Source organism: Dipodomys merriami, unplaced genomic scaffold (assembly GCF_024711535.1).
Source record: "Dipodomys merriami isolate MVZ:Mamm:240054 unplaced genomic scaffold, mDipMer1.0.p SCAF_7, whole genome shotgun sequence".
NCBI classification, from domain to species: Eukaryota; Metazoa; Chordata; class Mammalia; order Rodentia; family Heteromyidae; genus Dipodomys; species Dipodomys merriami.
In genome coordinates, this window is record NW_027206290.1 from 41,011,556 (window position 1) to 41,026,174 (window position 14,619).

Sequence of the window (14,619 nt, forward strand, 5' to 3'; positions counted from 1 at the left end):
GACAGCCTGGGGGCCTTCACTCACCTCCCACATATTTGGCCTATTCTCCTTCCCAAACACCTGGGATCTAGCCTCTCCCACCTGCTTCTTCCTGGCCCCCTGGGCCCCTGACAGGGCAGCTACACGTCTGACAGAACCATCTGCCTCCAGGCCTTCCTCCAGTAGCAGTGGACTTTTGGCACTTTCCCTCTTTCTGATGGGCACAGCCAGGGCTTCTTACGTAAGGCAGGTGAGTGGCCTGGTCCAGACTTAGAAATGGGAGGCGAGTCAGGCCCCAGAGGCTCACATCTGCCATCCCAGCCATTCAGGCTGGGATCTGAGTGTCTCACGCAGTCCAACATTAGCTCTGGTGGGAAAGTTCACAAGACCTTTATCTCCAACGAACCCACCAAAAAGCTAGACATGGAGCTGTGGCTCAAACAGGTAGGTCACTAGTCTGGACAACAAATGCTCAAGGACAGTGTCCAGGCACTAAGTTCAAGCCCCAGGACATGAAAGAAGGAAGGGAGGGAGGGAGGGAGGGAGGGAGGGAGGGAGGGAGGGAGTGGAAGGCCATTATTAGCCCTGTACCCTCTTCCACAGTGTAGCTGGTCTGGGGGCAGGGCGGGAGCCGGTCCTCCTAGAACTGGCCTCCTCCAGGGTGGATGAGAATAGGCTGAGTAGGTGGCCGGCCCACAGCTGGAGTGGAGAGGCTTTGGTTAGAGGAGAAAAGCATGCTGAAATAGCAGAGTAGAAAGAGCAAAGTGGAGCCACACTGGGCTGGGGGGCGGGGGAGGCACTGAGGGGAGACTGTCAGTGAGCAGTGAGGGGCTGAGGCTGTGGCACTGAGCTCATGGGTGCTCATGTGCTGTCCTGGCTATCCCTGCTTCCCAGAGGCCACCCTCACCTGGTGATCCTCTCCTCTCAAGAGGATGCTGCTATCTGTTGGGGAAACTGAGCAAGGCTGTCCCAATGGAGAGGGTCAGCTCTGGATCTGACCATGTAAGTAAGACTCACACCTAACACCCAACATGTCTCTAAAGTTCCTCCTCGCAGGAGGGACAGTGTCTACCGTCCACACCAGGGCACCGAGAGCCGGCGGTGCCACCCCTCATGCATGCAAGCTGAGGGGAGAAGGGAACCAACACTGACCTCCACTCACTCACTCTAATGGGGGGAAAACTTCACTCCAGGATCAGTCTCTCCTTGCGGATGTCATCTATGACCAAATAATCTGGAGGGAGACTTGCTCTCCCAGTCTAAGGGGACTCATCTTAATATGAGCTCCTCCCTCCCCACTTTCTAGGGCTTATTTGGCATAGCCAACCAGGGTAAAGTGTCCAATAAGGGCAAAGTCCAAAGCAGGGACAAGTAGCCAAAGGGCGTTTCCTCCCATCCTCAACACTGGAGGCTTGTGAGTACCCAGCAGCGCTGCCCCCCCCCCATGGCTAAAGCTTCAGCAGATCATCGGAAAGATGGGGGGGGGGACCCACACGTATGAGGTCGTCTCCCTGCCACAGGGGGAGAGCTTGAGGATATAGACATGAGAACTCAGAGGCCCAGATGGACACCTGTCATTTGCCATTCACCACAGCCTGACTTATGGGCGCCCCATGATGGGCCTTTATCAGGGGCGTCCATTCAGGAGTAACATTCCTCACCCCTCCCTTCTCCATACCCAGCCAAGGAGGAATGAGGGGCCCCTTGTGGAGCAAAACTGGCGTAGGAGGGAGACAGGTAGCTCCACCCAGTGCTAGGCTAGTGATCACAGGACAGAGCTCAGAGACCCAACACAGAGGACAAAAGAGGCAGGCAGTCCAGGATGGGCACATAGATGTGGGGTGTATAAGACGTGGCCAATATATATGCACACACAGTACATACATATATACATAGACATATATGGACATCTCTGTCTATGTAGACATACACACATATTTGCTTATGTGTGCATGAAGATGAAGAGATCCAAGGAAGGGGAGACAGGGAAAATGAGAAGACTCAGGTGGAAAACGGAGAAGGGGCGGGGGACGTCTTGGCCTGTAGTACAGACCTGATCACTAAGGTCAGAAAAAGCAGGTGAGAACCAGTCTGTTCTGAGCCTACCCCCAGACATGCGAGTGCGCTTACACATGCTTACGAGACATATGCATGGCCTTCCCGTTGTCTGAAACGCTGACCCAAATCGTAATGGGAAAAGGGAGTTGTTCAGCCCCCAGCCTCAAAACTGAAGCATGTGGGCTGGTAGGGTGGCTCAGTGGTTGAGCGTTTGCCTTGCCGGCATGAGGCCCTGGGTTCAATTCTACAGCACCACATAAGCAGAAAAAAAAAGACCGAAAGTGGCTCTGTGGCTCAAGTGGTAGAGCACTAGCCTTGAGCTGAAGAGCTGAGGGACAGCATCCAGGCCCAGAGTTCAGGTTCCAAGACTGAAAAAAAAAAAAAAGCAAAAACAAAAACCTGAAGAATGAGTCCTCTGTCTGTCTCAATCTGAGGAGGGCCTGGGTTTCTCACGAGGTAGGCCGGGAGACAGCCCCACTGCCATGGGGATTTCAGAAATCACAGCTGCCCAAGCTTGCACTTGCTTAAAACCCAGCCACTGGAGGAGCCAGGGTCCTTCCCACTGGCTGACAGTCATGAGACCATGACTTGATCCTCAAAGGGGTCTTGTCCTCCTCTTTCCCCTTGAGGACTGCCACCCCGATGCCTTGATGCACAGTTCCAACGTTGATTTTAGAAACCCACCTGCATTGGAGGGACCAGGGCAGCTGAAAGGCACTGGCTGTCGTGTTGAACCATCTGCCATGTCACCCCGTTCGCCACCCCCTCCCAAGACCCTCATAGCTTCACAGCCCCTGTCCTACTTCCTCCCATCTCATTCCCTAGTTATGGTTTGGCAGACACGTTCCCAACCCTTGAATTAGCTCCAACTCTACAGATGAAAGCAGAGTGTCTGGCTGGAAGCTTGCGGCTGTAGTCACACCCACCTCACCAGCCTCAGGGGACAGAAGGACAGGTGTCCACTCTGGTCTGGGGTTCACACAGGCCTCCTAGGGGAGACCCACGCAGGCCCGTGGCTACTGGGGGCTACAGGAAAGGGGAAAGAGATGTGGAAAGAGGTGGAAAGGAACGTCTACTTAAACCTTCCTTGAAGGAGCCATGAAATGGTGAAGGAGAAAAAAACATTGTGGCTTGGCTCCTACTTGGCTTTGAGGGAAAAAGAACACACACACACACACACACACACACACACACACACACACACACACATTATGATTTTAGTCTTTTTAGAAATGTTAACTTAAATATCTTTTCATCATAGCAAATGAAGGACAATAAGACACTCACTACCCTGAACTCCATACCGTTCTCTTCTCCCTACTCTCCCACTCCCCTCCCCCCACAAAAGACACCTGCAATCTGCCAACTGATCACTCACCTGAGCACAGTGAGGCTGTAAGAGGAGAAAGATGATCTCTCTCTCTTTCTCTCTCTCTCTCTCTCTCTCTCACACACACACACACACACACACACACAGAGAAGTACCTGAGTTAGTTTGTTCCTCATCTGGGAGAATCTACAAGCTGAAGCACAGTTTCCCATTCCCCGTTCCCTTGGCAGAGCTGGGGCTCCCACCCAAGGGGAGCACCGCTCTAATGACACAGAACCCCATCTCTGCCCTTCGCCAGAGCCAGACCCTTCCCCTTGGGAACAATCAGCCTTGACTCCCCATTTGCCAGAACCCTAGGCCAGGATGCTGGCTGGAGGGGTCCTGAGACAGGTGGCTGCTCTGAGCCGGGGACAGAAAACAAGCAGGCAGTCATCGTGCCCTCGGAGGGGCGTCTGATCACCCACGTGTGACCGTGGGTCTCCTGTGCTGGGGAAACGGATGGGGTCCTAAAGGATCCATGGACGGGCTCCCCACTTCCTTCCTAGATGCATCCGGGCGACTCTGGGGACTCTTGGGGAGGACCAGGAGCCCGGATGGACCAGGAGCACCAGGAGAAGTTGGTGGAGCTGGGAAACATGACACCCTGTGAGAACTGTGGACAGCTGGGGGGACAGGCCGTGTGTGTGTGTGTGTGTGTGTGTATGTGGCACAGCTAGAAAGGTGACACCCTGTGAGAACTGTGGACAGCTGGGTGGTGGCCAGGTGTGTGTGTGTGTGTGTATGCGTGTGGCACAGCTGGGAAAGGTGACACCCTGTGAGAACTGTGGACAGCTGGGGACAAGCCGGGTGAGTATGTGTATGTGTGTGGCACAGCTGGAAAGGTAACACCCTGTGAGAACTGTGGACAGCTGGGGGGCAGGCCCGGTGTGTGTGTGTGTGGCACAGCTGGAAAGGTGACAGCCTGTGGAAACTGTGGACAGCTGGGGGCAGGCCCGGTGTGTGTGTGTGTGTGGCACAGCTGGAAAGGTGACAGCCTGTGGAAACTGTGGACAGCTGGGGGCAGGCCCGGTGGGGGTTCCTCCTGGATTCTCACCTCTGCTTGGACCCCAGCGCCCTCCCCTCCGCACTGGGGTTTTCTGGGCTCCTCAGGGAAAGGATCCCGCAGCTGGGGCCAGTCCTCTGCGTCCAGCCCCCCCTCCCCCCAGTCAAAAGGCAGAGCCTGAGGCGTTGGCTGCGGGCGTGGCCCTGACTAGGACTGGTGCGGTGTGCAGCTCAGGCCAGGCTCTGGGGCGCCCTCCCCCAGCCCCGCCTCTCCCCTTCCCGGACACTGGCGGCTGGGGCGGGCTGGGTGGGGGTGGGGGTGGAAGGTTGGGTGCGGCCCGCAGACTCGGCGCCCGGCCCGCCGCACACCGCCTGTGCGGGCGGAGCTCTTGCAGAGGGCGCCTGACCCAGGGTGGGCACGGCGGGACATCCCCACGCAGCCAAGGCCGCGGGACCCGCCCCGCAGGCCGGCCCGGGTTCGGGCGAAGGAGCTGGGCCGGTGGGCACCGGTGCCCTCCCCTCCGGTGGCCATCTCCCCATCCCATCCCGGGGCGGGGCCCGGCCGGCCTGCGGGGCACAAGGGAGGCGCAGGCGGGACAGGGGTGGCGGGGAGAGGCGGAGATCGGGGTTCCCGATGAGGCCGTCGTGGGTGCGAGCCCGCCGGGCGGCCGCTCCAGGCACGGTGGGCAGCAGCGGCGGCAGCAGCGGGAGCTGCCACGGCGGACGCGCGGACTCGGAGTTCGAGGACCCGGGCCCCGGCCGCGCGCCATCTCCGCCGCGCTCGCCTGGGCCTCGGACTCGGGGCTGCCCCGGCCGCGGCCTTACTTGAGGTGAAGTGCCCGCCGTGGGGCTCCCCCTGCTCGCGCGCCCCCGCGCCGTCGCCGCCCCCGCGCCGGTCCCCGCGTTGCCCCCGGCCCCGCTCGCCTCGCGCCCTTTGCGCCCCCCCTTCTCCCAGCCCCGCCCTGCGGGCCGACTCTGCCCTGTTTAAAGCGGCGTGGGGACCCTGCCTCAGTTTACACTCCGGTCCAGCCTGAAAGGGTCCGCCCCATCCTGGCCAGGCCCGCGCGGACCCAGCGGCCCGGGAGAGACGACCACGGGGTTTATTAGTCGAGCCTCTTCCCGGGACGCGGCGCCTCCGCCCCCGGCAGCGGCGGGGTCCGCGCAGGAAGTGAGGCGGGCAAGGGCTTGGGTCTGGGCGGAGGGAGAGGCCCGGCCAGGCCCGGGAGGGCTCGGGTCTGGACCGTGAGGGAGGGCCTGACCTCCGACGCCGGACTGGAAGACGCCGAGATCTCCCCCGCGCACTCTGGCTGGTGAGAAGGCGCCTGCGCGGGCACTAGCCGAGGACGAAGGGCGCTCGTCCTGCAGCCGCCCGGGACTCTGCACCGCGAGTTAACCGGTGAAGGCCCTCACCACCACGCATGCGCCCGCGCACCCACCCGGCCAGACTCCATCCAAACCCAGAAGATCTGAGGGAGCGAGGCCGACAGAGGCCCCGTGCTTGGGCAAGAGAGGTAGTAAACAAGCAACTGAACTGGCTCACGGCACGAAGTGTGGGAATGTGGACTGGGAAGGTGGCCCAGTGGTAGAGTGTGTGCCCAGCATGCATGAGGCCCTGGGTTCGAGTGCTCAGTACGACAGACACAGGAAAAACACCAGAAGTGGTGCCGTGGCTCAAGTGGTAAAGCGCTAGCCTTGAACACAAGAACCTCAGGGGAAGTGTCCCATGCCTTGAGTTCAAGCCCCAGGATGGACAAGAAAGAGAAGGTGTGGGGATGTATGGACGGCAGAGCAGAGCGGGTGTCGGCGGCCCACACTGTCATCCCAGCTGCTTGGGAGGCTGAGCTTTGAGGGTTGAGGGCTGAAGTCACCCGGGGGAAAACTCCAAGAGACTCTTCATCTCCAACTAAGCAGCAAAAGACTAGAAGTAGAGGTATGGCTCAAGTGGTAGAGGACTAGCCTTACATGAACAAGCCCATCCAGACTGTGAGGCCATGAGTTCAAGCTCCAGTACTAGCAGAGAAGGAAGGAAGGAGAGAGAGAGGTGGGAGGAAGGGAAGGATAAAAGGGAGGGAGGGAGGGAGGAAGGGAGGGAGTGTAGGAAAGCAGGGGTGTATGGCAGAGAGACACTCCTGCATTTGATTTTTTTTTAACTGTATTTTTTTTTGTCTTTTCTTTTTTGATAGTGGGGATCGAACCCAGGACGTTGCACTTGCTAGGCAAGTGCTTTGCCACTGAGCTACATCCCAGCCCACACTCCTGCATTTGAGAGGGTCAGGGAAAGCCCCGAATAGGGTGGCAGGGAACCCAGAGAGTAAGAGCTGGTTCTCTAAACAACGCTGGGAAAGGACATCCCAGGAGGAGGGAACCTTGCGTGCAGTGGCTGAGAAGGGCAGAGACTGATCTGTAGTCCAGAATGGGTGAGGAGGGGAGCAAGAGTATGGGATTTTACAGACTACTCAGGTAGGGTCTTCTAGTTTGCTTCAGACCAACCTCAGACCACGATCCTCTTCCCTGTTCCTCCCACGAAGCTGGGGTTCCAGGCACACACTGCCCTGGGCTCATCGATTGAGATGGGAGGGGCTGGGAGCATTCTCCCTGAAGTTCTGCACACCAGCAGAGACAGCTGAAGAGAAGAGGCACAGAGAAAGGTGGGTGGCCCATACAGAGGCAGAGCTAAGAAGGCAGAAGATGTTGGCATTCATGTACTGGGCATGTGCCCTGCAGAAGGCACCCAGGCTCTCTGCACAGCCCTCTCCAAACCGTTAGATCAGTTTTACTGTAAAGTGAGCCCCCCCACTCCCACCCCATGGCTCCTTGGGGTGGCACGGCTGGCCACAGGGAGCACCTCGATGCCTCTGGGCATCCTCAAGCTGGGGCTCCCAAGTCTGAGTTGTGGCTCAATTCTGGCCAGATGGTGGGTGGAAAATGCTGGAGGGGTTGCAATTCGCCTAGTGCGCACGTAGCCCCGGGTTCGATTGCCAAGTACCACATAAGCAGACAAAGCTGGAAGTGGCGCTATGGCTTGAGTGGTAGAGTGCTAGCATTGAGCACCGAGAGGCTCAGGGACGATGGCCAGACCCTGAGTTCAAGGCCCAGGACTGGCAAAAAAGGTAAAGATAAAAGAAAATGCTAGAGGGCTGAGAAGTTAGCTCAGTGGTAGAGCGCTTGCCTTGCATGCATGAGGCCCTGGGTTCGATTCCTCAGCACCACATAAGCAAAAAGAAAAAAGCCGGAAGTGGCGCTGTGGCTCAAGTGGTAGGGCGCTAGCCTTGAGCTGAAGAGCTGAGGAACAGCACCCAGGCCCAGAGTTCAGGCTCCATGACCGGACACCCTCCCCCCTGAAAAAAAGAAAAAAAAATGCTAGAGGGACCCTCTGGTGAATGGGAGCTAGAGTCATCTCTGACTCCGGATACAGAAAGCACAGGGGCGGCAGGAAGCCAAACCCATTGGCATGGTGGAAAGTCAGTATCTCCACAATGGAGACTTGCTGGAAGCAGGCAGGACCCAGCATGGAGGAGGCCATCCTCTGAGGGTTGAGGAGATTGGAGGTGAGGGTGACTCCACCCACCCGGCCCCAGTTCCCAGCTGAGTCACTGGCACCGAAGATGCCCCCATCACATGGTTGAAAACGCTCTCCGTGGGCGGGCTCTCAGGACTCTCCCACAGACTAGACCACACCAGCCGGTCAGCACCACCAGGCTCCCCCTTTGCCCACAAGTGTGGGTTTCACTTCCATCTGGGTTGGGCCCAGGATGTGTTTTAAAAAATGCCCCTGAGCTGCCTCCCAGGAAATAACTTCACCCTCCTTGACTCCCCAGCCCACCCAGCTCTGAGCACTCTGTGTGTGTGTGTGTGTGTGTGTGTGTGTGTGCTTCACCCTCCTTGACCCCCCAGCCCACCCAGCTCTGAGCACTCTGTGTGTGTGTGTGTGTGTGTGTGTGTGTGTGTGTGTGTGTGTGTGTTGACCTTTCCACTTAGCCAGCAATCCTTTGTTTTTCTCAGCTCTTTCCAGTGGATGACTGTGAAAGCAGTTACAGAGACAGAAAAATCCTGGAGAAAAATGTTTCCAAACAGGGTGCTGGTGGCTCACGCCTGTCATGCTAGCTACTCAGGAGGCTGAAATCTGAGGATGGCAGTTTGAAGCCAGCTCAGGCAAGAAGAGTCCCTGTGAGACCCTCATCTCCAATAAATCATGTGAAAAAGCCAGAAGTGGCGCCGTGGCTTAAGTGGTAGAGCATTTGCCTTGAGCACAATGAGGTTCAGAGGCAGCATCCAGGCCCTGAGTTCAAGCCTGGGACCGACAAAGTAAACAAACCTCAAAGTGAGAGAGCTTAGGGAGATACAGTAGAATGAAGGTTTATGGAGAGGAGATGGGTTTGGGGGGTGAGGAGGGAAGTGAGGGGTGGGGTAACCGGGAGCCACTTCCTTGGAAGAGCATACTGTTAACCCTGGCATGGGGGTGTCTGTGAGGCGTTCCCCAGGCATCATGGAGTTGTTGGGCCACATCCACAGGGTGGCAGAGCGCCCAGCCAGGTGCTGCTGGGTGGCTGGGCAGCTCACTTCACCACTCTGAGCCACAGATGACACGGGCTAAAGTGGAGATTGCAAGTTTGTTCTATGTGGCAGCCATTTGCTCTCTGTCCCATCCCAAAGTGCCAGAAGCTGGCTTCCGGCTGCCCTGTCGCTTTCTTTCTTTTTTTGGTCAGTTGTGGGGCTTGAACTCTGAGCCTGGGCACTGTCCCTCAGCTCTTCAGCTCAAGGTGAGCACTCTACCACTTGAGCCATAGCACCACTCCACTTTTCTGGTGGTTCGGAGTCTCACAGACGTTCCTGCCCAGGCTGGCTTTGAACAAGATCCTCAGATCTCAGCCTCCTGCATAGCTAGGATGACAGGTGTGAGCTCCCGGAACCACTGCCCTATCCCTTTCTTCTCAGAGTCCCCAAGTATCTGGCTGTGATCTGTGGACATGGGTAGTGGGAGTGGGGGGTGGGGGTGGGGCCACAAGAGCACTCCTCATCAGCAACCTGACAATCATCATCTCCTGTCTGGATCTCGGCCAGTAGACCTGGGGTGACCTACAAGGGTGAGAAGTCTTGGCCCCACCTTGGGTGAAGTGTTGGATAAAGTGTTATTGTTATTGAAGTGTTGTCAGAATCACAGCAGCTGCTGCTTAGGGCCTCTTCCCAGGAAGAGCCAAGCTTCTTTCTGTTCCAAGAAATCAGACATAGAGAGCATCGTCATTTATTTCCCACAAGACTTCTTCAAATGCTGTAATGGAAATAAAATAGGCCTAAAATTCAAGAAAGAGAGAGACAGAGAGACCCTATCTGAGGAAATAATCTAAGCAGCAAAAAGGGCAGGAGGTTTATGCTTGCCTAATAAGCACAAGGCTCTGAGTTTAAATCCTAGTATTCGGAGGAGGGAGGACAGAGAACAGAGAATGTTGAAAGGGGGTACATCAATCAAGATGTCGTGTCATTTTATCATAGGTGTTATTTTCTAAGGATTCTGCCCATGCTGAATCAATCTATTATAATCACATCTTACAGCATTCATGTTCAGTAATGCTGCTTATATTCCTTATCACCTCATTATCTTCTAAAAATTGTAGTAATTTATTTAGCCAGTAGTAGGGCTGAACTCAAGGCCTGACTGCTGTCTCTTAGCTTTTTTGCTCAAGGTGAGTACTCTACCACTTCTAGGTTTTTAGTAGTTAATGGGGCATAAAAGTCTCATGGACTTTCCTGCCCAGGCAGGCTCTCAACTGTGATCCTCCTGAGTAGCTAAGATTACAGCTGTGAGCCACTAGTCCACAGTATAGCTCATTATTTTTAACAATGGGAAAAAGTAATTTTACTATAGAAATTTTGTTTTTTGGAGAATTCCTTCAATGTTTGATACAAACTTTTAAATGTTTAAATATTTTGGTATCACTGCTGCTTTTCATAATTTTTTTCACTTTGTATTTGTCTGTATTAGTAGTAGATAGATTTTTTCACTGCTATACATGCATACTATATAACTCTATCAAAATTCATCCCCTCTATCACTTTCTCTCTTTTCTTCCCTCTTGAAACAATTTCAACAGGTTTTATTCTCTTCTTACAACATAAAATATACATTAAATAATTAGAAGAGGATACTCTTTTAATAATATTTTTATCCTCTCCCCTTCCAGTGGTACTCACCCTCAAACAGAACCTGTTTTATATTTCTGTCTTTCTTTTTTTTTTTTTTGGTTGGTCATGGGGCTTGAACTTTGGGTTTGGGTGCTATCCCTCAGCTCTTCAGCTCAAGGCAAGCGCTCTACCACTTGAGCCACAGCGCTACTTCCAGTTTTCTAGTGGTTTATTGGAGATAAAAGTCTCACGGACTTTGTCCGGGCTGGCTTTGAACCATTATCCTCAGATCTCAGCCTCCTGAGTAGCTAGGATTACAGGTGTGAGCCATTGGCGCCTGGCTTTCTATCTTTCATTTTTATGGCTAGGTATTGCATACAAGCAAGAACATGTAATATTTTACTTTCTTAGCATAATTATTTTTTGCTTAATATGATGTTTTCTAGTTTTGTCCATTTTCCCATCAATGACATAATTTCATTGCTATGTATAGCTGAAAAACTCCATTGTCAATATATTTCAAATTTTTTCATTTTTGGTCAGGCATGGGGCTTGAACTCTGGGCCTGGAAGCTGTCCCTAAGCTCTTCAGCTCAAGATGAGTGCTCTACCACTTGAGCCACAGTGCCACTTCCAGTTTTCTGGTGGTTAATTGGAAATAAGAGTCTCAAGCACTTTCCTCAGATCTCAGCCTCCTTAGTAGCTAGGATTATAGGTGTGGGCCACTGGGGACCAGCTTATTTTTATATTTTATATATTTATTTTTGTGCCAATACTGGTGTTTGAACTTAGGGGCTTTTATTCTTGCTTTCCCATTTTGCTTTGCTTACAACTGGTGCTCTACCACTTAAGACATACCTCCAGTACTAGCTTTTTGCTGGTTAATTGTAGGTAAAGATCTCCCAGATTTTGTCTCCCTGTTCTGGTTCTGAACCACCAGTCTCTTGAGTAGCTAAGAAGTATAGGGTGAGCCCCAGGCACCCAGAATAAGTTTTATTTTTTATAAATAGATTGCCTAAGATGCTGACTTGGGTTTCATGAGATAAATTCATGTTTAATTCCTTGTTTCTATTAAGGTTAGCAAATGAATAACTTTAAATTTGTAAGATATTATTATATCAAATATAAAATAATGTTTTATATGTTACTAGGTGGCACCCAGTTTCCTTTTAGATAGAAAATATTTGTCTGGCTTCCAACCAAAAGCTTTATATCTCAGCCTCCTGAGTGCCTAGGATTGTAGGCATGGGTCACCTCTCTTGGCTGAGACAAGTATTTTTGGTAAGGAAAATCACTATGGAATGTGAAGCATGAAGAATATATACTAAAAAGGAATATTTTGAAAGCATGAACAAAACTGAAGGGTTCAGTGAGGAGAAAAATGAGAAAGAAGGTTCCAGAGGCAGAGAACTGGAGACTGAAGAGAAGTTAGTGAATAATTCCTTGTTAGCAGAGCTACTGATTATTTCTTTTTAGAAAAATTCAACTTGATATAGTGGTACATGCCTATAATTCTAACTACGTATGAGCTAGACACAGGAAGGCATAGGAGGTTTGCTGTTGGTATGGTTAACATATAATAATGGGACTTCAATATTTAAAACAAATGGGTGCCACATGTTAATAAGAGAGGCAGAAGTAGGGAGACCATGGTTTGAGGCCAGTCTCGGCAGTTAATATGAGACTATCTGAAAAGCAAACTAAAGCTAAACAAAGTGCTAGGGGTATAGATCAAAAGCAATTACCCAGCAAGTTTGAGGCCCTGAGTTCAGTCTCTTCTACTGAGAAAAAAAGACAAGAAAAAGGAAAAAGATTCTTGAAACAATTTTCAAGATTTTTCTATGCAATTTTCTGCTATAATTTCCTTCTTCAATTGCCTTAAAAGTTTTGAGAGGTCATTTATACAAATGACTACCATCATTTGGGGAAATCAAGGGAAAGTCTTTGCAACCAGTTTTGTAACAGAACAACTCTGGAAAACTTAGTTGAATGAGCTGAAAATGAGAGGAATTGCATTTAATAGCTATGTGTCAGGAGGTGAGGAGCTCATAAAGAGGATTTATTTCTTTTTTTTCCTGCTTATATGGTGCTGAGGAATCGAACCCAGGGCCTCATGCATACAAGGCAAGCACTCTACCACTGAGCCACCTTCCCAGCCCTAAAGAGAATTTATTTCTTAAAAGAACAGGATTGAGTTGATTTTATATCAATTTTAAAAATTAGGGTAAATTCGGTTGGTATTTGGGATACACTTTTAAGCAAGGTGTTAAGCCAATAAAACTATTGTTGAGATTTTTATAAAAGCTATAAGACAATTGTTTCATAGATTTTTTTTTTATTTTTATTTTTTGTCTAGGGGCTTGAACTCTGGGTTTGGGCGCTGTCCCTGCGCTCTTCAGCTCAAGGTGAGTGCACTACCGCTTTGAGCCACAGCACCACTTCTGGTTTTCTAGTGGTTTATTGGAGATAAGAGTCTCACGGACTTTCCTGCCTGGGCTGACTTTGAACCACAATCCTCAGATCTCAGCCTCCTGAGTAGCTAGGATTACAGGCATGAGCCACCGGCGCCCAGCTGTTTCATAGATTTTTATAGAAGCTATTCAGCAGTTGTTGGATAAATTCCAAACTATGCAAATATGTGTTCTGTGTCATTTGATGGTGTTACTATCTCATCAACTAAGGTTGGGAGAATGTTTTCATTTTCAAAATATTGAATTGGAGGCAAGAGGAGAGTTGGTGTGTTTCTGAAGCCTGATGTGTAAATGACAATTGAGACTGAGCAAAAACCGGAATCCATGGCTCAAATTTAATTCATGATTTGCAAACCCCGTGACTGTACTAATATCTAAAACTCTTCTGCTAGCTGGGTGACATTGGATATGTTTCTTAGACTTGTCATATGTTGCTTTTTTCTGTAAAAAGTTAAAATATTGGTGTTTTTTAGAATTAAAGAATATACTTTTTGTAAAGTGTTATGCACAGAACTTAAAACAAGAATTCCATGAATTCTGAAGTTCTTTATGCATTTTTTCTTTAAATTATTATTTGAAGAATCAATATAGTGAAATTATTCACATTCTTTTCATTCCAGAAAGCATTATCTGAACACATTTGAGAAGAATTTCTACAACAGTCTTGTATGGGCTTTTGATGTACTTATTTGCCTTCTCTCGGTATCTTCTTTTTTTTTTTTTTAAATATTATTTTATTTTATTTGAGAACATACTGTACAGAGGGGCTACAATTACATGGGCAGGATAGTGCATTCATTTCTTACCAAGCATTGCAGCCTCCTCCTTTGTTTACCCTTCACCTCCCTTCCCAGCCTCCCCCCTCCCCCCACCCAATTATACCCCCCTCCCCCCCACACCGACATTGTAAAGCTGGTTTTGACATGACATTTTGTACTTCTCATTGTTGCAACAGGTCCACCTGAATCCTTAAACGACTTGTTTGCCCCCATCTCCTCCACATGTTATACTGACATCAAATATAGTGAAAGCGGGGGTTACACTGTGGGGGAGGGACATACAAAGCAACAAAGAAATAATCTTATAAATGCGTTAGAAACATATGCATGAAAGAAACGAAAACATTAAAATACATATTTAAGGGTTCATTTTCCTAACATCACATTATCTGACCTTTTCTGCTTGACTCATACCTATACTAGATATTGCAAATAAGGGAAACCATTATTGTCTTATTCATGAGTTTAAGAGTTCTTTGTATATTATGAATAAAAGCTTTGTATTTTTCTTAATTATATTAGCAAAAATGCCTGCTATGTGGTTGAATAGAAATGGATGACATCTTTGCCTGATTTCTGAGCAACTGGGAATAATTTCATTCTAATGCAGTACTCTTTATCAGGTGAAGAAAGTTCCCATATAACAATTTTGACAATTTTTTACCATTTTGCTATTTTGAGCAGGACAGAATTATTTTAGGGTCACAGCAGGGAATCCCCCTGTGACCTGTCTCCTCTATAGGCATGGAATCCCCATTTGCAAACTGCTGATCATACTGGAAGCAGATTTTTGTTAGCACTATCAAATTTTTGGCCTATGTACTCAGATCTTTTTCCAGGAA

The 14,619-nt window shown here is 50.5% G+C and overlaps 1 long non-coding RNA gene across 1 annotated transcript; it reads left to right on the top strand.

The window, feature by feature from the left end:
* Positions 1 to 5,585: 5,585 nt before the first annotated feature.
* Positions 5,586 to 13,643, top strand: LOC138817133 (uncharacterized). The gene is made up of 4 exons (XR_011368766.1): positions 5,586 to 6,338; positions 6,937 to 7,056; positions 12,884 to 12,932; positions 13,619 to 13,643. It is a non-coding gene; the product is annotated as an uncharacterized lncRNA (long non-coding RNA).
* The last annotated feature ends 976 nt before the right edge of the window (positions 13,644 to 14,619 follow it).